The 24,846-nt window shown below is 48.4% G+C and overlaps 1 protein-coding gene across 1 annotated transcript in view; it reads right to left on the bottom strand.

Annotated features, from left to right (window-relative positions):
- The window catches only part of CPLX2 (complexin 2), an 80,079-nt gene extending 60,253 nt beyond the window's left edge, over positions 1-19,826 (bottom strand). The window contains exons 1-2 of the mRNA XM_032851854.1: positions 19,578-19,826; positions 7,937-8,014 (exon numbers count right to left, since the gene is read on the bottom strand). The gene's annotated coding sequence lies outside the window, so the exon portion shown is untranslated. The remainder of the gene's footprint in view (positions 1-7,936; positions 8,015-19,577) is intronic.
- Between the last annotated feature and the right edge of the window lie 5,020 nt (positions 19,827-24,846).

The following is a 24,846-nucleotide window of genomic DNA, read 5'->3' as shown; positions in this document are numbered from 1 at the left end:
CCTTCCAGCCCAATGGGGAAAAAGAAGGAAAAGGACATCAACTGAGGTTCTGTGTACCAGGCCCTTTACATATGTAATCTCCTAGACTTTGCACAGTTAGTCTGGGAGGGAGGTGTTATCATTGTGCCTATTTTAGAGATGAGGACACTGAAGCTCAGAGGAGTGAAGGGTCTGGCTAGGAATTTGAGTTAGTAGGAAAGAACAGAAATTTGAACCCAGGTCTTCCTGGCTTCCAAGATGGCGCTCTTCCTAGAGCATCTCTAAGATTCTGGGATTCCATTCCGAGGGAACATCTGCTGTTGCATGGCACCCCTCATGATGTAGTCCTGGCAAATGCCCCAGAGCCACCCCCCCCAGCCCAGGCATTAGGGGTTGGGGGGGGACCGTGGATGTGCCATTGGCTGAGGCTCTGGGCCAGGCTGACAGCAAGGGTCAGGATCGCTGAGCGCACTGGCATTTGATCACAGAAGAGACAGGCCCTGTGAACAGCTGCTGTCCCTCCCAGGTCATCACGGACCTCAGATGAGATGCTAAAAGGCCAGGTGGCGATTTCACTCTAAATGGTTTGCTCATTGGCATTTGACCTCTATTTTCCATCAACTTGATTTTCATTTCCTAATGTTTACTGATTAGAAAAATAAGGAGAGGTGGAAAGCTCAAGTGAATGGAAATCTCTCCTCACTCCCTTCCCATTTTTCCAGATGTCTTGAGTTAAACGTACAAATTAAGAGGTGCTTCCATGCGCTGACCATGGAGAGTCCCGTGGCTTCCCATGAGTGATGGGCCCTGTCTGCTTCTTCCTCTAGCAGCTGGAGTCTATCTATCTGTTGGACCCCGGGGCTCCTCTGTATGACCAGCTGCAGCCCAGGGTCTGTGCTGCAGAGACATGGACTCAGGGATTCCCATGGGCTCCAGCCAGGTTTCCAGCCCCTTGTAGGAAGACAGCTCACGGGACCAGGTCTGACCAAGGCACCGTGAAGGGACCTGACAAATGCTGCGTGTAGGCTGAAGTGTTGGAGTGGGTGGGGTCTCTGCTCGCTCTCCTCCCTGGCCACCTAACGGTGCAGCCAACCTGGGTCTCTGAGTCACCACTTGGAAGGAAGCTACCAGGAGAACTGCTTGGCTTCGCAGCAGATGTCATGGGAGGGAGACACACCCCTTTGTTGTATTAAGTCAGAGGTTTCTGGATTAATTCCTGGCCATCTTGACAACAGCAGCCCCTCAGCTCCCCTTCCATCGATGCCACAGTGCCTCGAATGTATCAGGCACTAGGCGGGGCATTGGTGGAAGGCGTGGTGGGCACCCTTACCCTCTAGGAAGCGCAGTTAAAGAGCAGATGGAAACAGCTGAGTTTTTATAATGCAGAGTGTCAGTGCTATGATGGGAGGGAAGAGAGGGTCTGTGGGAATCCGAAGAAAGGGTGGCAAGGCAGAAGGAGGGACAAGTCACAGAAGGCTTCTCTGAGGAGGTAATTTCTTTGCTGGGTTGTAATGGATGAAGAGAAGTTAGTTCAGGGGTCACAAACTGGTGGTTTGTATTATTTAGTCAACAGAATATTTAAACTATTTTTCTGGTAGTTAACCATACTTAAAATGGAGGAGTCTCACAAGAAATCTGGATGTGGGGATTTACTTTAAAAAAAAAAAAATTCAGGATATTGATCAACAAACACTGAGGCCATGAGTCTGTATAGCAACAATGGTCTGGAGCTGGCAGTGGCTGCCCCCTTCAACAGATCACCATAGTCCCTTTCGTGGACTTGATTCTGTCCAGCCCTGCAGACAATTGGGATTTGCAGCCCTTGAGTGAGTAATCCTTAGTAGACTTCCTCTACCCAGAGATCCTTTTCAGCTATGGGGTCAAGGAACAGGCTTATCCAGCTTTCTCCCTCCCTCAGCTCATTAGAGGATCTGGGAGCCCCTTGCTGAAAGTCTGAGGGCCTCCTGTCTTGACTATGGCTGACTACTGTCCCCACATCAGGACAGTGACTCTGGTCCAGCCAGTGTGGGAGAAAGGAAGCCCCAGGGATGACATGGTTCTCAGGTCCCCCAGCAGACCATGTTGCCTGCTCCTGCCTTGGCTCCTCATGGTAGACATTTGCTGCTTTTGGTTGCCCAGAATCCACTTCTGGCTTTAGCAACAGTCCCTTGATTTTCTTTTTGAGAATCACCTCTTCCTCAGTATTCAAATCTTGGAGGTAGTCTGATGAAGCCTCATGCTCTCTGCTGGCCGAGAGAAGGACACAGGCCCCAAGCCAGGCCAGCTGGTGCCCCTCCTGGGGCTGTGGGTCATAAGCAGAGTGATACAAGGAGGAACAGACTTTGTGGCTGATACATCCCACAGGGGATCTTGGAAAAATTGGCCTCAGTTCCTGCTACCAGGCCCCTGGTCTGTTGTGGCTCTTGCCCTTTCCTGGGCCTGATCATCAGCCTTCCTTTGGCTTCTAGGTGCTGGTAACCTCTCAGTAACCCCTGCTTCTGTTTGATTGGGGCAGATTTGGTTTCTGTTGTTTGCTACCTACACCCGTACATAGCCCTCCTCAAAGGGAGGTGTGTACTGTTTGGGTTGACACTGGATTTCTTTGAATGCCGAGCCAAGCTTGCATGGGCAGCAGAGGCAGGCTTTGCCTTTTCCTCACCCTCAGCTTCTTCCTTCCCCTCTTCTGGAGCCATTGGGTCACCCTTTGCAGTCCCAGCATCGCCAGAAACCAGAGCACCGGAATTTCTTCCAGACACACCCTCTGGGGGTAGCCTTGACTATCCTGACTGCTGCTGGGCCAGTCGTGATCCCTGGACTCCTCGCTTAGCCTGGAGGCTTGGGGTCACCTGTCCAAGTAGTCTGGCTCCTTAGGTTGGGGCCTCCTTTGCCTCCCCAGGATGAGGCTTGACCTCAGCCCGTGGATGAGTTTGGAGACCTCTTGCCTGTGGGCCCAGCACGGGCTTTGGGGCGTGGGAGTCCTTGTGGTACTTCTGCCAGACTGGCTTTTCTCTTAGTAAAGACCACCTTTATCTTTTCCCATGCACATATCCTCCTGTACTATTCCTCAGTACTTTACACCAAACAAAAAGAACACACTCACTTTTTAATCTTTAATACGTATATTTCTAAAGGGAACATGAGATCATTCTCATAAGCAAGAAACCTGCATTGTAGTCTATAAATGGAAAGTAATGGTAAAAATAAGGACATGGAAAATACAACATTGTTATTTAATTTCAGCTAGATACTGTTGCTGGAAAGCTCTTTGTCCAAAAGAAGATCAGAAAGTGTTACAGAGGCGTTAAGTAGATGTGACTTCCAATTGAGAATTCCTCCTTGATATAATCAACAGGAAAGGAGGTAACTCTCTCCCAGTTCTATTTAACTTGTGCCTGCATTACTCTTAAAATGGCCTCATGGACCAGTGATGGTTGGTGCCCACTCTGGGGAAAGCATTGCTTCCGTAGCCTTGACCTGTTTCCAGATCCTGTGGCTAGCTGTCTGTCCTGACTTGACCTGGCTGCCCACTTGCCCTTGACCGCGGCTCCCCACTTGTATGGACCTCACCGTATTCCAGGCTGACCAGGCCTGGGGGCCTAGCTTGCCCCGGTGGATGAGCTTGGTTCTAGGTCCAGCCATCTCAGGGAACTGAGAGAATACAAGAATGAAGTCCTTAGAGCCCTTCCTAAGTGACAGACATGATAGGTATTTTACTCAGATTATCTGAGTTTTCCCCACATTTCAGTCATTCATCTACCACCTTCATGATTTCTGCCATATCACTGCTATTCATTTACCTTGCAGTTTTCTTCAAATTGATTTGTCTTTTAAAAAGCTCAGCATTTTATTTTAAAAGGAAATGCCATATTTTCCCCATAAATCAGAGAGTTTGGTGTGCCAGTTACATTTTTCTATCATGCATCGATTGTGAGGTATTAAAGTAATATGTGTTCATCCATCTACCACCTAAAATCATCCTGCACACAGCATCAATCACCCATGTACCAGCCCTTGGGAAATACAGTAACTCCTTAGTTAATTCTCACACGTTTCTGGGAGGATGGTTTATAGGTAAGAACGTGGAGGCTCAAAGGATTCCGTTCCTGAAGTCCCACAGGCGGAAAGGCTCGGGGCTGAGATTTGAATCCAGACAGTCTAACTCCAAATGCCAAGACTTTCAACGCTAGTGCTTTCCAAATGGATTTTTTTTTAAACCCAAAGAATTTGTTAAAAATGAATATGTGTTTGGAAATCCAACATAAAAAGCAGATAAAGTTGGAGCTTTTACATATTATTTAAATGAGATTGGTGGGTGCAGAGGTTCTTTTATTTTTTTTTTTTTTGAAACTTCTTTTGCCCCAAGCTATTCTACGATGGCCCCTGAGAACGTGTCTCAGAAGCCCAGGACTCTGAGGAATGTTAAGTTGAACGACCCTATCTCTCAAGTTCATTTAGTTCCATTTTCCCCATGAGCCAAACTCCTGAGGGGCAACATCTGGGTCTATGTTATCTTTCCTGGCTGGGCATCTCTACCTTGGACCTTCGCCATTTTGAAATCTTGAAATTTTCCGTCTTACTATCTTGAAATCTTCCACTGGCATTGCAAGCCTTCCTCTGACCTAATTATTCATTCATCAAACACTGATGTCTAACCTGTGCCCAGATTTTTTGATGACACAAGAGGAATAGATGTAGTATCTTTGATGGCTTCCCAAGCCCGTGTGGAAGACAGATAGACACAGCCAAATACAGTAAGGGTTGGAGGAGCCCCTGTTCACCCGAGTCTCATTGTCGCCTCAGTGCCTGCCTCTTTTAGGTGGCTGGTTGCATCCTGTATGGAGCAACTCCTGAGATGGAACCAGTGAAGGGACCCCAAGGGTGACAGAGGTCTTGTCTGACTCCCCACTGTGGTTCCTGGGTCACTGTTCTCTTTAAAAACCAATGTCTGATTTAAGTCTGGACTTAGAATCATACCTTACTGAGACCTCCCAACCCTCACTCCAATGGGAGGACCAATTTACAGTTGTGCTGCCACCTGTAATATGGACCTCTGACTGGCTCCTGACCTCAGCCTGCCTTCTCCCCCTCAAGGCTGCCTATGGCTGCCCCCTGCGCCAACCTAGAGATCTCTCACTGAAACGGGTACCCCAAAAGGAGCCTCTCTGCCATGAAGAGAAGAAATATGTCTCTCTGAAATTACGGGAAGATCCTGTGAGAGTTCCAATAAGTTTTAAAGATTTCTAAAAGACATTCGGCCTTGTGATGCTCCCCCCCGCACAAAAGCCAAGATTTCTACCCTTCTTCCTCAGCCCTGGCTTCAGCCCTGGTTCTCTCCAAGATGCCTCCATCTTTGGAAGGCACTGAGTTCTCCAGAACATCACTGATCTGAGTGTCTCCAGAATATCACTCTTGGGGGTTCCCCTGTACTGTGGGACCTGGTCTAAGCTAAGCTTGAGTTCTCGGAAGCTTCTCCCTTGGTAGGTCCTAGAACTGGGTCTATTAGCAAACTCAAAATGAGTCAATTCAAGTCAAGTCAACTCAGCTCAACTCTACTCAGCTTAACTCAACTCATTTCAACTCAATCCATACTTCCTGTGTATCTTTTTGCTTACCCTGACCTAGGCTCTAGTTTTAGGAGAGAGGGAATCCAACAGTAAATAAGACATAATGTTTACTCTCAAGGAGTTTTCTCTTGGAGAAAGAGCCACCTCTTTCTCTTAGGGAAAAGAGCTCCCTTTTCTGTCCTGGAGACATCCCAACCAGCACTGTAATTCCTGGGGTCCACTCCCCTAGACTTCTCAAACTACCTTCCTAGGATTGTATGACTTTAAGACTCCAGATTGCAAAGTCAGTTGGTCCCTTACCCTTTAGGATATGATTCATATGGGTCCTGAGTCATTCATGTATTCACAGACTTGCACTGAGCACTTACTATGTGCTAGACACTTTATAGACATTACCTCATTTAATTTCCCCAGTAACCAGTGGGGATACAGAACCAGTACGTGGTCAATTAAAATTTAACCCAACCCTAATTCCAAAGCCCATGTTCTTTCCATCTTATCCCACTGTCTCTTAGAACAATTGGATAGAATCCATAATAAAGGATATTTAAACAAATACATTCCATATGGAGGGAAAGAGTGGATTAATGAATATTTTATGTAAAGCAAAATCTCACCTGACCAGTTTATTAGAATTCTTGAGAAGCGAACTATATAGGGAGATAAAGGGTGACTTTCACAAAAAGTCTTTGTCAGATTTCCATCCCGAAGCCTATTAATAAAATTGATTCTTTATAGAATTGGGCAGAGGTGGGTGGTGAGTGGGAGGGAGTCTATTTTTGCATGGATAGAGAACTGGCTTAGAGACAAGAAAGAGAGGGTAGGGATAAATGGGTGCTTTTTCAAACGAAGAACTAGGGTTCCCCAGGAATTGGTGCTGAGTTTGATCTTATGTAACACCCAAGGCACAAGCATTCAGTGTCCAATGTGTGCATTTCCTGCAGTAAGTATGGGGGGTGATACACACCCAAACCAGACTTAGCTCCTCTCCTGGAGAAGGCCAGAGAAAGAAGTGCTCAGCGACACCTCCAAGTTCTCAGAGGACAGGCAGCTCTGGAGGGGCCAAAATGCCAAGACATTGGAGATAAACCAGAAAACAGTGGCCAGGAAAGGGGAAAGATCCCCAAGCAGCAAGCAAAAGATCTGAGCTCTAGGACCCATCTGTTACTCATTTGCTGTGTGACACCGGGCAAGGTCCTTCCCTCTCTGGGTCCCAGTTTTCCCTCCTGTACAAGGAAAGCATTGGACTAGATGTCTTGTAAGGGTGTGGTGTTCTGGATGGAGGACAAGGATTTCAAATAGAACCTGATTATGAGGAAGTCTCTATTTCCTGTGGCCAAAATGTCTCCTTCTGTGCCTGCACTGAGATGGGGGACCACTCTCCTTCTGTCTCTCTTATTTGTGAACAGTGAGGATGAGGCAGAGAGCCATGAGGTCTGTGATGCCGGGGCGCAGAGCCCAGCCTGGAATCCCTCAGTGGCATTCATTGCGAGTGACTCAGCGTCATAAATAGCTCCCATCTGGATGAGCAACGATATCTATAGCGATCGAGCGATCTCTATATCCACACACACTCTCTCTGTGCAAATATGTGGCTCACTGTATGCTAAATACGAGGTGGCCTGGAGACGTTCCTCCTCTTAAAAGACTATTTGGTATGAAACTCGAGACTGTTTATTTAAAGAAACAAGTTTACAACTATGCACATTGGATTACTGGTAGTGGGTGGTGGGGAAAAGGCGATGTGGATGAAGGGACGCTGGGTGTGATCCAAGCTTGGGGGCCGCTGAGGCCGACCACTCCACCTTCAGCCTTCTGTCTGCAGCAGGAGGGGTAATGGACACCACACGTGAGATGCTTGAGATCCTGGGGTCGGGCTACAGGGAGGGGGTACTCTTGAGCTCATCGGTGCAGGAAACCACAGTTAGCAGAAAGAACATAGGAACTGCTCTTCCAGCCCTGCTCTGCCCTGCCATTAATCTTGAACAGCTCATTAATTCACGCATTCATTCATCAAGTATGTACCAAGCACAGACAATACGCACAAGCCACATGGGGATACAGACAAGAAAATGTAGGTTGGGATTCAGGCGTAGCCACCTGCCAGCTATAAGTGTTTTCCCAACTCTGTGCTTCAGCTTCCTTATCTGTAAACTGGGGATAATACCCCCTAAGGTTTAATGCACAAGAAAGTGCTTCTCTGCTGTAAATGGCTCCGACAATGCAAGCTGGACCCACTCCACCACATTGCCCAGTTGATCCACCGCCTCTCCACTTAGAAGTGTTCTGGGGACTCACGGAGAGGGAATGTCCTCATGACCCCCTTCACCAGGGCCCCAACGGTGGGGGCCTGGAACACCACCCATGGGAATGACCCTGGGCAGTACCCTTACCTTTGCTTCTTGGCTGAGCTGAGATGTAGGGAACTTCAGTCAATGAGCAGAGCAGGTACGCCAGGGATGTACAGCTTCCTGGGGGAGGAGACAGGGTGTTCAGGGATGAGGAGAGACAACTTCTGGGGTAGTTCAGTGGAGTGGCCTGAAAGGGCACCGGACCTGAGGACATGCCCTTGCTTCTCCTGAGGCCACCACAGATCCTCGGGGTTCTAGCAAGGGACTGGGCAGCAAGGGACCCTACCTGGCATCAGACCCAACCCCTAGCCCCACCTCACCCACTCCCCTGATACCAGTTACCTTCTTGGCCGCTGGCGTGGGCAAAGCTCGTATGGTACCACTGACCATACTGCTTTCTGGCTTAAATGTGATTTCTGACCTATGTCAATGGGCATGGTTTACTGTCACTCATACCTGGATTTGAATTCTGACTTTGGGGAAATCCACGGCATCTCCCCAAGCCTCAGTTTCCTTATGTGTAAAATGAGGCTACTAACAGCCCCGATCTCAGCCCTGATTAATGATTACAACAAATCTTGTTATAATCATTGTTGTTCGTGTTGACTATCTGTGATGATGTCTCTTATCTTGTGGCCCCTCAAATTTTAGTTACCTTGTCCTGCTCTCTCCTAGGAAGTGCAAGGTATTCCTGAAAAGGCAAGGGCTCATTCTATGACTTTGTCTCTGGAGCTGTGCACAAGTCCTGACAGAAAGTGGCCACCCAGTAAGCCTCTACTGACTAAACAATGCTCCACAAGTTTGTTGGGTTTGCCTTCACAAAGTTAGGGTTAGTGAGGTTGATGTTCTCCCATTTAACAGAGGAGAGCACAGGTGCAGACAGGGTAGGTCATCTACTCTGCTTCCCACAGGGGCAAGTGTGAACCCGATGAAAACCCACAGTCCCCACTCTACCTCCTCCCCCAATCCCAGCCCTGCAGTCAGGGCCTCTTCTGGCTGGACACCAAAGCCCCACAACCTCACATGCCCGCGTCCAAGCTGGTGCCACCTCCTCCATGTTTTCCCTTCCTCCTGTAACCACCGTCCTACTGCCACTCAAGGAAGGGGACATTCTGGTGTCCCCTTTCCAGAGATGGGGACTGAGGAAGTGCCCTGTATGATAGACACTGTTTCCAATCAATCTGCTGACTTAAGCGCCTTCCTAGGACTGGCAGTCTTCTGGGACCATCCTGGGATCACGGCACCTCACCCCTCGGCCTCTGCGCCTCCAAGGCACTCTTACCTCCTCCTGCAACCTCCTCCCGCCCCAGGCCTGCCACTGGACTCGGAGCTGAGCGAGGCAGAGGCACGGGGCAATTCCCCAGAGGCCGGCACTTAGCAAATCTTGATATGTATCTGTTGGGTGAGTGAATGAGCAAGTAAACAGTGGCTGAATGACTGTGTCGGGCCGTGTTCTAAATGCTGGGAACGCCGCAGGGAAGAGGGCAAGCCTGCTCCAGCTCTCAGGAGCTGACAGTATTTGAATTTAAAACCAACAACTGGATTGGAAAGAGGGCACATGTTACCGTTTCCTGACGGGCTAGGTGGGGAAGTGGGGATGGAGAGTTGGCAAGCCCTCTGACTGCCCGGGGTGTACCTTGGAGACGAAGGTGGCCTCCCTGGCCTCAGGCAGGGCCATCTGTGCCCCGAGTGGGGAAGCTGACCTTTAAGAAGACCGGGGAAGAACACCGGTGCAATTATGTATTTAACGTCTACCTGCTGCTGGGTCCACAGCTAGCACGCTGCCCGGCATGCAGCAGATACTTAAACTTTTGTTCAGGGAAGGAAGCCATTTGTTCAATGGGTGGGCCAAGTGTGTTGGGATGACTCAGGTCTAGGGGCTGGCGGGACTCCAGAGTGCTAACTCTCAGAATTATTATGACATCCACTTGAATGGGGCTGCACTGTACTCGGAGCCCACTTACATGGCTGTTACTATTCCCCCCATGCCGTGAGGACACTGCACACACACTTGTTAGTGAGCTTGCTGGGCTGGGCACCAGCGGCATTCATACAAGCTGTGGGGCGACAGCAGCACTTCCGGGGTATCTGTCATGTGCTGGGCCCCTCATGTCCACACTGCCTGGCAAGGCCAGGGTCACCATCTCCATCACACAGAGGACAGCACGGAGGCTCGGAGGAGGCTTGATTTTGCACAGTTGGAAACTAGGTCTCTCTTTAGGAGTGAGATGTACAAAGCTCATAGTCGAATGGGGACCCCAACAGTAAAGAGGATAATTAAAATCCAGTGTGACACCCAGAAATGCACGTTTGTCAGAGATGCCTTTCTGCCAGGAGGCATCAGGGAGGGCTTCCCTGAGAAGATGAGCCTTGAGCTGAGGCTTAGAGGACAGAGGAGAAGGAAGGGCTATGCAGGCAGAGGGAGCAGCATCTGTAAAGCTGTGGACGGAGCATGGTCCCACTTGGAGGAATGTGGTTGCGCCAGACCCTTGACCAGAAAGATGAAGCTGGGAGGTTGTTGGGGCTGGTTATAAGGAGCTTCATTGAGGCTGGAGGATGATGGAGAGCCATTGCAGGGCTTGGCTTCGAGCTTCTTCCGGGGGCAGGGGCAGGACTGGGGGAAATGGGAGGCTAGGTAGCAGGACCTATGCTTGATGAGGTTGGGGGTAGAGGGATCTTCAGACTCTGCCTCCTGACCTGGGTGATGCGTGGCGATGGAGGGTCCCTGAGGGCCAGCTCAGTCATTGGCTGAGCCATCCTGTGGAGCTGGAGTTCTCCCCCAGCCAAGAAGATCACTGTGGCAGGTCCTAGGCTCTGCCCCAGCTCCAGCCCCAGCAAAGCCCTCCTCTACCACCTGGCTGCTCCCAAACTGTGTCCTAGCAACTCACAGCCCTCACCTTGGCAACGCCAGCTTCTGCACTCTTCCTGATTGGGCTGGAAAGGAAGGTGGAGCTAGAATGCCTCCTGTCCACTAGACTTGCTCAGAGAACCAGCCTGGGCCACCCGCAGCCTGCAGCCCCAGGTTCATCAGGTGGAGTCTGGCCAATCAGATGCAGAACATGGGTCTGGATGCAGGACAGGAAGTCTGGACTCGCAGCCTTGTGAGCTGGGTTCTGACCCAGGGCTGAGGCTTTGTCTGAGTGACCTTGGACAAGTCTCTTCCCCTCCCTGGGCCTCAGGTCTTCCCTTTTATAAAACAGGGAGGTTGAACAACACCATCTCTGGAGTCTAATATTACCTTATTCCATTTTTGACCTTTTCCCATAGTTCTTGGTTGGATGTTCTGTTGCTGGTACGGATTTTAGTGTCAGACTCTAGGAATTTAAATCCTAGTTTGCAGGGAGCCTGGGTAAGTCAGGTAAGCATCCAAGAAACTCTTGGTTTCTGCTCAGGTTGTGATCTCAGGGTCATGAGATCGAGCTTTGCATGGGGCTCTGCGCTCAGTGGGAAGTCTGCTTCGCTCCCCGTCTCTCCTTCTCCTTCTGCTCCTCCCTACCCCCACTCATGTTTTCTCTCTCTCTCTAAAATTAATTTTAAAAAGTCCTGCTTTGCTTGGCCAAATCACTCTACCTCTCAGAGCCTAGGTTTTTTTTTTTCCTCTTTGTAAAATGAATGTATTTCATGCCATCTCACCTAGGGGGGTATGAGAACAGTCGGTTGAAGTGGTATACATGAAAGTGCTTTATAAGTGGCAAAGAGCTGTGCGAGCGTAACCTATTTCATCACAGGGGTTGTTCTCAGTAACCATTTACTGAACGCACTCCTCCCCTCTCACCAGAAACAGCAGCAGCAAGCCTTTATTGAACACTTACTATGTGCCAAGCATTGTACTGAGGTTTTACTCACGTTATGTTATTTTCACCACAACCATGTAAGGTATTTGCTACTATTATTCCCATTTTCCAGATGAACAAAGGAGGGCCGATATGGTTTTGTATAGAAGGAGCTCAGCCGGATTCCCTGGCTTCAAAACTTGACCGTTTAAAATTTCATGAGGTGGCCTCCTTAGATCTCCTCTCTGGGTCTCAGGTTTTTCCTCTTGCCCAAAGTCAGGCTCTCACTCAGGGTTTGGTGGGCAAAGGGGCAGCTCTCTCATTTATTCAGCATCTCTTCAAAATGCCAAGAATTGACCAGCTTCTCAGGCTTTTCCCTGCATGTCAGTCCCTTGCAGGGCGGTGGGGGGTGGTGGTGGGGGGAATGGGGCATGTCTCATTAAAATGCAGATTCTGATTCTGTGGGTCTGAGATGCATTTGAGACTGGACATTTCTAATGCATTCCTAGGAGATGCTAATGTTGCTGGCCCAGAGACCACACTTTGAGTAGCCAGGTGCTAGAGGATTTCAAATATTATCTTCTTGAATCCTGGGGACTTTTTAGCCCAGAGTCACAGATGGGGCAACTGAGGCTCGGGACGCAATGTACCTCACCCAGCGCATATAAGGGGTGACTTTGAACTTCGGTCTACCTGGGAGTATGCAGTGCCAGGGGTTATGTGCCAAGCCCCACTTCCTGGTTGTATGGTCCCTGCTTGGGCTTCTGTCTCCACAGCCAAGGCAGAGAGTCCCTAAGGTGCCTACTAGGACCCGTTTCTTATTTTCAGTTTCTCATAAACAGACCAGTTTTGGGTGCTGCCTTCCAGTGGGAACAGGGCCCTGGCCCAGGATGTGTCTTTGCCATCGAGTGGAGATCTCAGGATCAGGATGATATCCTGCATATGTGTGACTCACCCTATAGGTCCTACCCTTGGCCTGGCTCTTTTGGAATCCTGTCCTTATTCATCATGGATCTTGGGGACACTAATTTTGTTTTTAAAAAATATTGCACAACATGTTATTGACTTTGATGCCTGAGATTTTTAGCCTCCCTTTACATTTTGCACCTGAGAAGGGTACTTCTTGCCCTCACCTTGCCCCAGTCTTGGCCCAGCCCTATGTCTTCTCCTGCCCCTCCTGCCTCATGGCATTAGGATGGTGCCTGCAAGGCACTGCGGTGCCCACCAAGCAGCCGGCCAGCCAATGCATTTATTTCCCAGCAGGGGAATCCATCACTTGGCTTGCCTTTTGGCTGACCTGCTCTAGCGATGGCCACAGGAACTGTGGGCCTGGGTGATCACTCTGATGTGGGCTTTGCCCTTACCAGTGAGGAGAGGGAGAGAAGGGACTTTACTGCAATTTAAATTATGCCATCTGTCTGCTTCACCCAGTATTCAAGGCCTTGCCTGCTCTGGCTCCTGTTAACCAATCTGTCCTTATCTCTACCATCCCCTGCCTTCCTCCCTCCTTCCTTCGCTGCAGCTCTTGTCATGCAACTTTGTCAGGTTTCTTCCTACCTCAGGACCTTTGCACTTTCTACCTGCATACTTGTCCCATGGCCTGCTGCTTCTCCCAGTCCAGATGTCAGCTTCAACGCCTGTTCCTTTAAGTCTTACCTGTCTTACACAAATAGCCCCAACCTCCTTGACACACCCTTCTTTTATTTCTTTGCTAGCACTTACATAACTTGGTGAAATTATTTTAGTGTTTACTTGCTTTTCCCCCACTAGAACGTGAGCTCAGGGAGAGCATGGACCTTGTCTTGTCTGTCTTATTCTTCATTGTCTTTCCAGATCTCAAACAGTTATTGGTTTGTTGTAGGTGTTTAGTTTGAGCATTGAGGCATCAGTGAGCCATACCCTGGGCTGGAGTTTCCACACTTGAGAAACGGGATGCTAACCTGAACCCGCCCTGGTCAGGATCAAAAGCAAAATGACCCAGTTTGGGGCCAGTGATACTATCCCTGTTGTTTAGCTGATGAACTTGAAGCTCAAAGAAAGATGGGACTTGTCCCAAGTCACTGGCCAGGAAATGCGTGGGCTGGGGCTCTCTCCAGTTTGGAGAAGCGCCTGGCCGCACGCCCCGCCTGGAGCAGGCATTCAGGAACGGGATGGCTGGATCTGAGTTCCTCGGAGTCTCTGGCCATCTGCTGCTTGAACTGCAAGACCCGCCTTGCCCGCCAGGCTGTCACAGCTTCCTGTCGAGCCAGAGACGGGAATTCTAATGTTTTCTTGCGGAACACAAAAGCCTGCCTCTTGCAAATGTAGAGATACATTTTCTCCGCATTGGCAATTACGACGCTGGATGTCTGGGGAACGTTTTTCATCTTCCAGGCACTTCACCAAGATTAACTTCTGAACCTATGCAGCAATGCTTGTTGCAACTTGAGTGGGTGTCTGGGGCAGTGTGGGCGGCAGTGTCTTCTGTCATAGGAGGAGCTGGGGTTTAGAGGGCTCGAGGCCCCCGAGTCAACATATCTAGGAGTTTGGTCTATTTTCCTGAGAGCAGTTTCTTCACTGTCGGAAATGCACTGACCTTCTTGAAGATTCAAGGATTCTGACTTTCCCTGTGTGATTTGGCTGTTGATTTAGCAGCATTTTCCACAAATCCTTACTGAGAGTTTCCTAGGTATCCTTCTCACCCTGAACGTGCAACAGGGGGACAAAATATATACTGCCCTTACCCTCCTACGGTACTGAACCAGCAGGGGAGACTGAAGACAGTGTCCCGCCCGTAACTGGCTGTGTGACTGTGGATAGGTCCCTCTCCCTCTCAAGACCATTGGGTTTAGCTTTCTCTTCTCCCCTGGTCCCCCTGCTTAAAGGCTTCTGATGGTCCCCTGTTGCTTACAGAGAAGGTGGGCATCTCTGGCCCAGCCTTCAAGGTCCTGAGAGCTGGCCTCTATTTGACCTTTTCCAGCACAGGCTCCCGCTCGCCAGCTTCCATTTGCTCCGTTTTTATTTAACCAATACTCATATGTCACTTTCTAGGTGCTTTGCAGGCACCGTCTAAATGCTTCACAACATTCAACTTGCTCTATCCTCACAGAACTCCTTTGTGATTCTTGCCATCACCATTTTCAAGATGAGGAGCCCGGGGCACAGAGTAGTTAAGTTGAGTGTGTCCACAGAGCTACTAAATAGTGTGGCTGGGATTGGAACCCGGGCAGCCTGGCTCCCAGCTCGTGCACTCCACTGCGGCTAGGTGACGTTCTTCTGTCCTCAGCACCAGTCCTACTCTCTCCTTCCCTAGGTGCACTCCAACAGCCATTGCCCACTTTCACAAAACCCTCCCTGATGCCTCCCAAGCTGAATGGGTTTTTCTTAGCTCTGTGTCCCCACAAGGCCTTGCACATCCCTCCCCATGGCAGTTCTTCCCACAGGTTCGTGTCCTGTCTCCTCTACCGGATGCAGGGGCCTTCTCTTCCTGCTCTGTACCTGGTCCAGTGTGTTCCTAGAATCCATTCTCCATGAAACAACCAGAGGCATGTTTTTAAAGCAAAATCAGTTTGTATCACTCTTCTGCTTAAAATCATCCAGTGACAATCTATTGCATTTAGAATAAAATCCCAAATCTTGACTGTGGCTTAGAAGGCTCTGCGTGAGGGACTGGTCCCTGCACCCTCTCCACCCTCCTCTGCTGCCACTTTTCCCTTTGATCCCTGCTCCAGCCACACTGGCCTCTTGTCTATCCCCAAAGAGACCAGGCTCACATTTAGGGCCTTCTCCCGAGCTCTTTCCTTTGTCTGGAATGTGTGACCCCACATCCTCCCACGACTGGCTTCTTGTTATTGGGGTCTGAGTGTCACGTTGCCATTTCAGACAGACTCCCCTTATTTGTCTGTCTGTCTGCTTACATGTTTTCATATTTAGTTTTTAATTGTTATTAATGACAGTGTCTCCTGCAAGTATATAAGCAGGGAGCAGGGAGCAGGGATCTGAGATTTCTTATTCTGTACCTGGGAACATACCAGACACAGAATAGCCACTCAGTGAGTAAATGTTGGAGGAAGAATAAAAGCTCACCAAGGTCCCTTCGGATTCAGTCCTACCTATTGCAATTCAACTAAGGCCTAGGTAGTATAACATAATACAGCTTTCTCCTTATCTCTGAAAGTAGAGTGTTCTTGTGAAACCTTTTGTAAACCAAAATGGTGCAAAGCAAAGAAGCAATTACCATTTGGTAAAAGTGAAATCCTCTTAAAATTTCTTTTGGTTAGTGAAATGACCTACTAATGTAGGTCTTCCGTAAAAGCGATGTGACAAAAAGCAGACTTTTGGATAGTGGGGAAAACCTGTATCATCATAATAAAATATAATATAATAATGTAATATATGTATTATAATATATCTGAATTGGTCTCATCTCAGGCTAAAAGCTGGGATAATTTCACAAGCTGGAATTCACTATCTTTATCATCCTTCTGTGTCTCGCCTGTAGTCATACTCCCAGAAGTGAAGCCATTTTATTAACCATTCTCTGCTGACTTCTCTTCACCAGGGATGTCTAGAACCCCTGACACATGCTTTAATTTGTGCACCCAAGACTCAGGGAGACTTGTGAGATTCTGCCTTCCCTATGTTGCAGCAGGGATGTTCTTGAAAAGCAAAATGCTGACTTGTGAAGTGCCTAGAGCCTGATGGGAGCACACGTACCCATTACAGACATCATATTTCATCAGTTAATGGGAGAGACTTCATGCTCCAGAAAGGGACAAGAGCTCTGAGTCCTTCCAGGACGTGGGCCAGACACAACTCATACCTCTGAGGAATGGCCGTCTGTAGTCGAGAGGGATGTGCAGTCCGATTTGGAGCAAATGGAAAAAGTGAGGCTTCACATGCATCTGGTTAAGATGAACAGAGTGGGCAAAAGTGGCTGAAATGAGGTCCGGGTGTTTGATCACAGATATTTGCTAATGAGAACCAAGGGACAAGGCAGGAGATACACACAGTGGTCAGCAATATAGGTACCCCCATCATAGACTTTCTTCAGAAGAAAATGGAAGGAAAATGTGTCCAGGTATCTCAAAGACCAACTACTATACATTGTCATCCTCTTGAGAACCAGGAAGGACATTTCTTGCCCTACATTCCCCCCCTCTCCTTCTAGCTCTTTGAGTTTGGGAAGGAAAGGACATCCCAAGTTTACGGGCTGAAAAACTCTGAGACCTAATCTATCAGGCAGAATGGTGAACTGACAAGAACTCTTGATTATGAGTTCAAAGGTCATGGCTCTGGTCTCAGCACTGGGGCACTTTGGGTAAATTCCTCTGTTCTGACCTTTCTCTTCCTCATCTGTAAAATGTGGCTGTTGGGTTTGGCGATTTCCAATTCAAGGATTTCCATGACTTCAAGCCTTCTGACTGTATAAGCTAATGGTTCAGATTAGTTTGAAAGGGAAGCTCTTACTTTTGTCTTTTTCTTGATGAGGGCTCAATTTGTGTTTTGGTCAGCCTTGCAAATAGTTACTGGCCTCTGGCCACAGTGTAGGTTGTGGAGATAAACAATTCTGGCTTGATAAAATCTGTTGAGGCTGATGTATCCTCCATTTTTTTCTGATTCTCTAGTAATGCACATGGCTCATCACCATAGGGTAAAACTCTCTCAAAACTTCCCGCTAAGGACAGGAATGTTCAGATTGTGGAAGGAAAGTCATAGTTTGAGTTAAAGACTTCTAAGGTAGAACAGCATTTGAATGGCAGGGTGTTGTTGTTGATGTTAAAATCTTTCTGCACTAAGTGATATGTCTTGGGTTTGCTTCAAAATAAGTCTGTGTGTGTGTGTGTGTGTGTGTGTGTGTGTGAGTGTGATGAGAGTGGGTGTGGGTATAGATGAAACAAAATTGGCCAACTGCTGAAGCTTGATGATGGGTATGTGGGGGGTTTATTATACTATTCTTTCTATTTTTTTTTTAAATAGGGTTGAAATATTTCATCATAGAAGGCCCTTTGGAGACTGGCTCCAGCTTGTCCCTCTACTCTCATTTCACAGCCCACATCTCGAGGACTGTCCAGCATAGTGACATCACACTGGTGGTTCTGGTCTCACACTTTTTGGCCTTTTCACACAGCTCCATCTGTTTGAGTTACCTTTCCCCTTCTTCCCCGACGGCTCACCACTCCTGCCTCTGCGATCCCATCACCTTGTGTACTTACCTTGATTATAGCACTTATCACATCGTATCACAACAATCTCTTTTCTGCTTCCTCTGCTGGCCTGCGCCCTCCCCAGGACACTTCTCTGTCTCCCCAGTGCACAGCCAGTGCACATAAGAGATCTTCAGCACATGTTTACAGAGGGAATAATAGCAGAAATGATAGCTCGTTGTTTTGAGCACTTATTATGTGCCAGACCCTGCCCTAAGCTCATTATATAGGCATCTCATTAAATCCTCACCGCAAGTGGGTACTATTAACCTGTCTTCTCATCACTCTCCCAAGGTTACGTGCTAGTAAGTGACAGAGCTGAGATTTGGACTCAGAATGGAAACAACTCTGCTCGTCTCCCTGCATCTGGGGTTTTAAAACACTTCTCTGTGAATACCACACAACAGGCCCAGGCTTTGGGGTGCCTGAGCTTCAGGCCCATTTCTGCTACTAAATTGCTGAGTGACCTTGGGCAAATCACCTCTGCCCCCTATGCCAACTCCCCGGTAGAGACTACCAGTGATTGAGAGGGTCACGTGAGGCAAGGGCCCTCCCAGCTTCGGCTCTCGATGAGAAAAGGTTTCCTCTTACACATTTGGTTTTCTGCCGCGGAGCTGGCTTCCCAATTTGGGAACCTCCCAGCTTCTCATGCTCCTTCAACCTCTTTTCTTACTAATTGCAGCCTCCCCAGCCAAGCCGCCGTTCGCAACCTGCTGCCGGGGTTCCTCCTTTCCCCCTTCCTTCCTCTCGGGCAACGCTCGGGAGGTGGGGGCGGAACCCTGGGCGGGAGGGAGGGGAAAGCAAGTAGCTGCCCGGTTCCTGGGGCTTCCTGGCGGTTTCTCGGCCCCCTCCCCCCATGGAAACTCAGCCTCACACTTTCTAGGGATGTTCCAGGGACAGCCTGAGTCAGTGATTGCAGCTGTCAGCCTCCGGCATCTGTGTTAGGCTTTCCGAAGGAAGTCCGTGGTCCTGAGCTGGGGTGGAAGTGGGGGCCTGGAGGGAAGAGGGGGCAGAGCACTCCTCCCTTCTAGCCTAGGCCCAACCCGCCCCACTGGACTCCAGGACCCTTCTGTGCCTGTCTCCCCTTCCATTCTCTTTCTGACTTCCAGCTGGGACCCGCCATTGCATGGCCAGGCCTTGGTAAACTGCAGACCCAAGCCAGAGACGCGCGATTGTGACTGGGCTCCCCTCCCCAGCTCGCCCCAGACACTGCTCTGGGGAAGCCGAAATCCCCGATCGATGCAATCACCCACCCCCGAAGAACGCGGGAGGCCCCAGCCCCTCGGCTTTGTTCGCGGCTCGCCAGAAAGCAGGCGGCAGGCAACAGCTGCCTGCCGCCGCGGTGTTGACGCCGGGAGCGGAGTCCGCGGGGACAAGGGACTGTCCTCGGAGGCCGTGGCACTGAACCCGGACCCAACGAGGAGAGGAGCCGGCAGACGGCTGCTGTCTGCCAGCGCAGTGCTGACCGGGAGAGAGGAGCCTGCCGGGCGCGGGAGCTGTCCCCGAGGTGGTGCTGAAGCGAGAAGGAGCCCGTGGCGCCCTCCGCCTCTCCCCGGAAGAGCCGGTGGCGGCTGAAAGCTACCGGGAGAAGGAAGGAGGGCCGGAGGAAGCCACCCTCGGGGAGCTCGGCGGCGCGGGGCCTATGGCTAGGGTCTCTCCGGCGAACCTGCTCCAGCGGAGGAGGTGGCGGCTCAGCAACAGCGAGCGAGCGTGCGTTCTACGAACCTGTTGGAGGCTGCAGCTCCTCCGCGGCCGACCAGGGCGCCCGGGACCGAGATTCTGGCGCGCGTCTCCTTCCCCCTTTCTGCACTCCTCCGCGGAGGCGCTCCCTCCTGCCTGGGCTAGCACACGTGCGCGCGGGGGGCGCCCAGCCCCTCTTTGGTCCGCCCCGAGTGTCAGCCAAGCTGCAGGGCACAAAGCCGAGAGGCCTCCCCCAAGGGCAGACCCGCTCCCAGGGAGACCCAAGCTTCCTGAGATAGGAGGCGGGGGCTGGCGACGGGGACGGGAGAGGGCGCCAGCAGTGAAACCAAGAGGAGACAAGGGGGGAGCTCCCCGTAGAGTCAGTTCTGCCCTGAAGTTTGGGAACACAGTGTCCTGTTACTTAGAGGACAAAGGGCAGCCTGCCTTGGAAGTCTACTCCCTCACCCCAACCCTCAGTTCCATGACCAACAACCACATGCAGGGCTTGGACTTGCTCTGTTGAGTGCCTCTAAAATCTCGTTCAAGTCTATTATCTACTATGTCCTAAAGAGAGCTTTCCAACCCCTTCCATATATACAGTGTATCCATAATAAAATGCAAACTCTTGTGTGTGGCACTGAAGATCCTTCACCAGCAAGACTCAGGGTCTCCTTTCTGGGTGTGTTCCCACGGGAATAGATAACCACTCATTCTGAACAGGTTCACCCCAGTGCTTTAGCATCTGCTGCTCCCTTTGGCTGGAACATTCTTTCCCCTTACTATTTACACTTTATTTGCAAGTTAAAGTGTCCTCATTCTCAGTGAGAACTTCCTGATCCCTAAGGCATAGTCAATCACTCCCTCCTTAAGCTCCCTCAGCCTTTACATCCCTCTAGACTTTTTCTCATATTGTATTATAATTACTTATGCATCTATATTATCAGTTACCAGGCTCATAAAAACTGGTTCCATATTTTATTTTTCTTTGTATCTCCATCTCCTAGCACAATGACTGACACACAACAGATTTTTTTAAAAAAAGCTTTTATTTATTTATTTGCAGAGAAAGCTAGAGAGAGCAAGAGAGAGTGCACAAGCAGGGAAAGCAGCAGGCGGAGGGAGAAGCAGGTTTCCCTACTGAGCAAAGAGCCCGATGCCGGACTCCGGGATCCTGGAATCATGACCGAGCTGAAGGCAGGCATTTGACCTACTGAGCCAGCCAAGTGTCTCCTCACAAGAACTGTTGAATTGTGTCTGCTGAATGTATGCACACATGAGAAGTACAATTCAAAGTAACGTCCTTTCCCTTGATTGTTCATTTGATTTCTGTCATTCTCTCTCTCTTTTAATCACAGCCTGTAAAGGCTCACATGGTGGCCTCCCTTTCTACCCCTCCTGCCTCACCACCACCAACTCTCTCCTAACTCAATAATTCCACCTACAGTAACCTCCATTTTGCACCAAGTTGCTTTAAACATTTTTTTTTTTTCTGTTTCTCTGCTTGGAACTCTTTTAATCTTGATCTTCACATGGCTGAATCCTTCTTGTCTTTGGGATTTGGGCTCAAATATCACCTCTGCAAAAGACCTTCGGCCACTTTATATAGTGTTCACTCCCCCAAATGCTCTATAACATTTTCTACTTCATTTTTCTTAGTAATTATTATTCTCTGAAATGATTTTATTTATAGATTTACTTGTTTATCATCAGCTTTCCCTCAACTAGCATTAGAATTCTACTGGGGCAAGGATCACATCTGTCCGGCTTGCTGCAATGTTCTCAGTGGCTGGCACTCTGGGAAGAACTCACCTCCCACCAGGGGATCCATAGTCCCTCTCTCCTTGGAAAGACTGGAGCTGCTGTGCAGGTCGTTGTGGGATCTCCTGTTCAGTATAAATCGAGTAAGAATGTTTCAGGAGAAAGGGTCACACTGATATTCCACGGGATGAGAAAGAAGAGGAAATGGAGGGTCACAGACACTTTTACTGTGAGATGACAGCCCCTTCTTGTCCTGGATGGCATAACCATAATGACAACTCAGCTCACAGCACACAAAACACTTTCACATCTATAATCTCATTTGGTATTCATAACAGCCTTGTCTGCTAAGAACTATTCTCCCCAACACTGAAAATCTCTGAGGCCACATGAGGCAGACAGACTTGACCACGACTGCACAGCTTGCAAATGGTGATGCTCTTCCCAGAACTGTGCAATGTGCAGAGCATCTAAAACTAAGACATGCCTCCTGCCTTCCAGGGTTTCACATTAGTGAGAGACACAGGCCCATAAACAATGGATCATAATATAATTTGATTCTCCAACTCAGAGATGTGGGTGGGGGTGGGGAAGAAATGGGTTGGTTTCCTGGGGCAGAATAAACCAAAATTCTTTCAATGACCATTACAATTTGTTCAACACTTCCTAGGTGCCAGGTACTGTACTGTTTTACGTACTTTGTCACAATGGATCATTCCTGCCTATTTCTATCTAGCTTTATGCAGTTAACAGAAACTTAAGAAGATTAAGTAACATGGCCAAGGTCATGAAGTGGGTAAAGAGTGAAGCTTGGACTTAACCTGAGTTTGCTTGACTTGAGCCCTGAGTTCTTAGCAATTATGCACCCCAGACATACTGAATCGCAATGACTGGTGAACAGGGTTGGCCCAAGATTCAAAGATGATTCTTAGGCTATTCAGTTACATCTTAATGCCTACTGAGAAACAACCATATAGAGAATGCTGCAAAAGGAGATGAGGGAGGGATGAACCCACCTGTGGGGTAGAGTTATGGGAAGTCGAGATTGGCTCTTGAAGGAGAAAGTGGGAGTTTCCAGGCAGACAGTAGGTGAAGAATGTTTCAGACAGAGGAATATTCAAGGGCCTTGGGTTGTGGAAATAAGGGGAATGCTAGTGTTTTGGATGTGGATGGAGTTTAAGGCCGATAGAAGGGAGACGGCCTGGGAAGAGAGGCTGGAATCTAGGCTGGCCTTGGCTTATGCCTTTATCCTAGGCAGCGGAGAGCCACATTGACAGGCTAAAGCTATGCATCATAGTTGCCATCATTACCTTGATCTTCCTCCAGTAGCACCATTGGACCAGTCCTTTACAATTTGTAAAGTGCTTTCTACTCACAGAAGTATCACTCTGGAGTCATGTGGACCCAAAGCTTCATGAGGGCATCATACCTGTGTGTTCATTGGTATTGTTTCCTAGCACCTAGTAATGACCCTGGAACAATGTGGGTGCTCAGTAAGTATTTGTTGTTGGGGGACAAGTTGGAGGAGTTTAGAGCTTGGTTTAAAGCCTGCTTCAATAATTCAAATAAGAGAGAAGTGATGGGAAGCATCACTGAAACCAAGAGTGCAGAATTCTTTGACTCCTGACTGGAAAGTCAACACCTATGGCCCTCTACCTTGGAGCACCTTGGGGAAGCTCGATTTTGCCCTCCAAAATGGTCCTGAATAATTGCAACAATTTTCCTCTCTAACATACAGAAAAGCATTTTGGCACCCAGGTGGCCAACACCCAGCCAAGCCAGGCTTTCCTCTGTTGTATGCACTTCATGTCTTTTGGCTCCTGGATTTTTGTCCCAATGGTCTCTATTATGTGGCAATAACATTATATGCCATCATTTGTTTCAGAGTTTTTAGGGGCAATCACCATGCTAATAAAATTCAGTCTTGGCTCAAGAACTAAAATCCACCTTCTGTTTTTCCACCCCTCTGGGAAGTCCACACAGACCCTGATATGGCTAACTTACAGATGGCTGACTTGCATCAGGCTCCTTTAAAGCTCTTGACATATATTAACTCTATGAAGAAGGTATGACTCTTATCCCTGCTTTACAAATAAAGACAAAAGAAGAGACTTGCCCAAGGTTGCATGCTGACAGAGGCAGGTTTAAACCTTGACTGTTCAACTTGAGGCTGCAGGCTCCAATGCTATCCCTGACTACCACCTGGATAAAATCTTCCCATTCTTTTTCCTCTCAGACCTGTGTAAGCCTGGAGAAATAACTTCATCTCTGAGAGCCTCTGTTTCTTTTTCTGTAAAATGAGGATAAAAATAGCTACCCAGGAATGTTGCTGGGGGAAATAGATGAGGTCACATATGAATGTGTCTATCTGGTGTTGCTTCTTTTCCTGGTCTTCCTCATCTGGACCAGTGGTTCCACATCTGCCCAGATGCTTGGGCCACAAACCTAGGGGTCACTGTAGAATTCTTCCTTTCTTTCCACATCCAATCCATCAGCAAATCATTTAAGTTCTTCCACCAAAACACGTCCTAATTTAGTCTACTTCTCTCCCTCTCCACCACATCCCTCTCCTCCATGCCATCATTATCTCCTATCTGGACTACTACAAGTTTCTTAAAAGGTCTCTCTGCTTCCATTCTTGCTCTCCAAAGTGATTTTAAAAATGTGTATCTTATACAGAAAAGAACACAAATCATGTAAACAGTTCAATTAATGATCACAAAGTGAGCATGACTATGCAATCAGCACCCAGATATTGAAACGGAACATTATGAGTTCCCATCATGGCATCCCAGTTGTTAGCCCTTTACTCCTCCACAAAGGCAAATGCGGCTCTGACTTCTGCCACTATAGAGAAATGCTACTGACTTATGAAATCATACAGTATGTATTCTTTTGTGTTTGGTTTCTTTTGCTTGATATCGTGTTGGTGAGATTCATTCATGCTATTGCCTGTGTCGGCGGTGTCTTACTTTTCATCACTGTCTAGTATTCTATTCTATGACTATCTCTCAATTTACTGATGGGTTTTTGGGTTGTTTCTAAATTTTGTATCGATCTTTTGATACATATATATAAGGATTTGTGTTGGGTGCATTCCTGGGAGTGGAATAAATGGGTAAGGTGGGCATACATCCAGCTTTAGGAGACACTTTCAATCAGTTCTTCAGTTTACAAACTCATCAGCTGGGTATGAGAGTTCTCATTGCTCTATGGCCTCATCAACACTTGGTATTGTCAATTTTTACTTCTAGCCACTCTACGTATGTAGTGAGTAGGTACTGGTTTTAACTGATGGTCAATGAAGTACTTTTCCACAGGTCTAATGATTATTTGGAAAACTTCTTTTGTGAAGTGTCTGTTGATGCCTTTTATCAATTTTTTTATTTTGATGACTGTTACTTTCTTATTGATTTGTAGGAGTTCTTTATATATTCTATGTAGGAATCCCTTGAAACTATATATATAGGTATATATATAACATATGCATATAATATATATTTTTTAAGATTTTATTTATTTATTTGACAGAGGGAGAGACAGTGAGAGAGGGAAC

Source organism: Lontra canadensis, unplaced genomic scaffold, assembly GCF_010015895.1.
Source record: "Lontra canadensis isolate GAN:19392208 unplaced genomic scaffold, GSC_riverotter_1.0 scaffold5, whole genome shotgun sequence".
In the NCBI taxonomy this organism is placed as follows: Eukaryota; Metazoa; Chordata; class Mammalia; order Carnivora; family Mustelidae; genus Lontra; species Lontra canadensis.
This window is presented reverse-complemented; position numbering and strand designations above follow the sequence as displayed.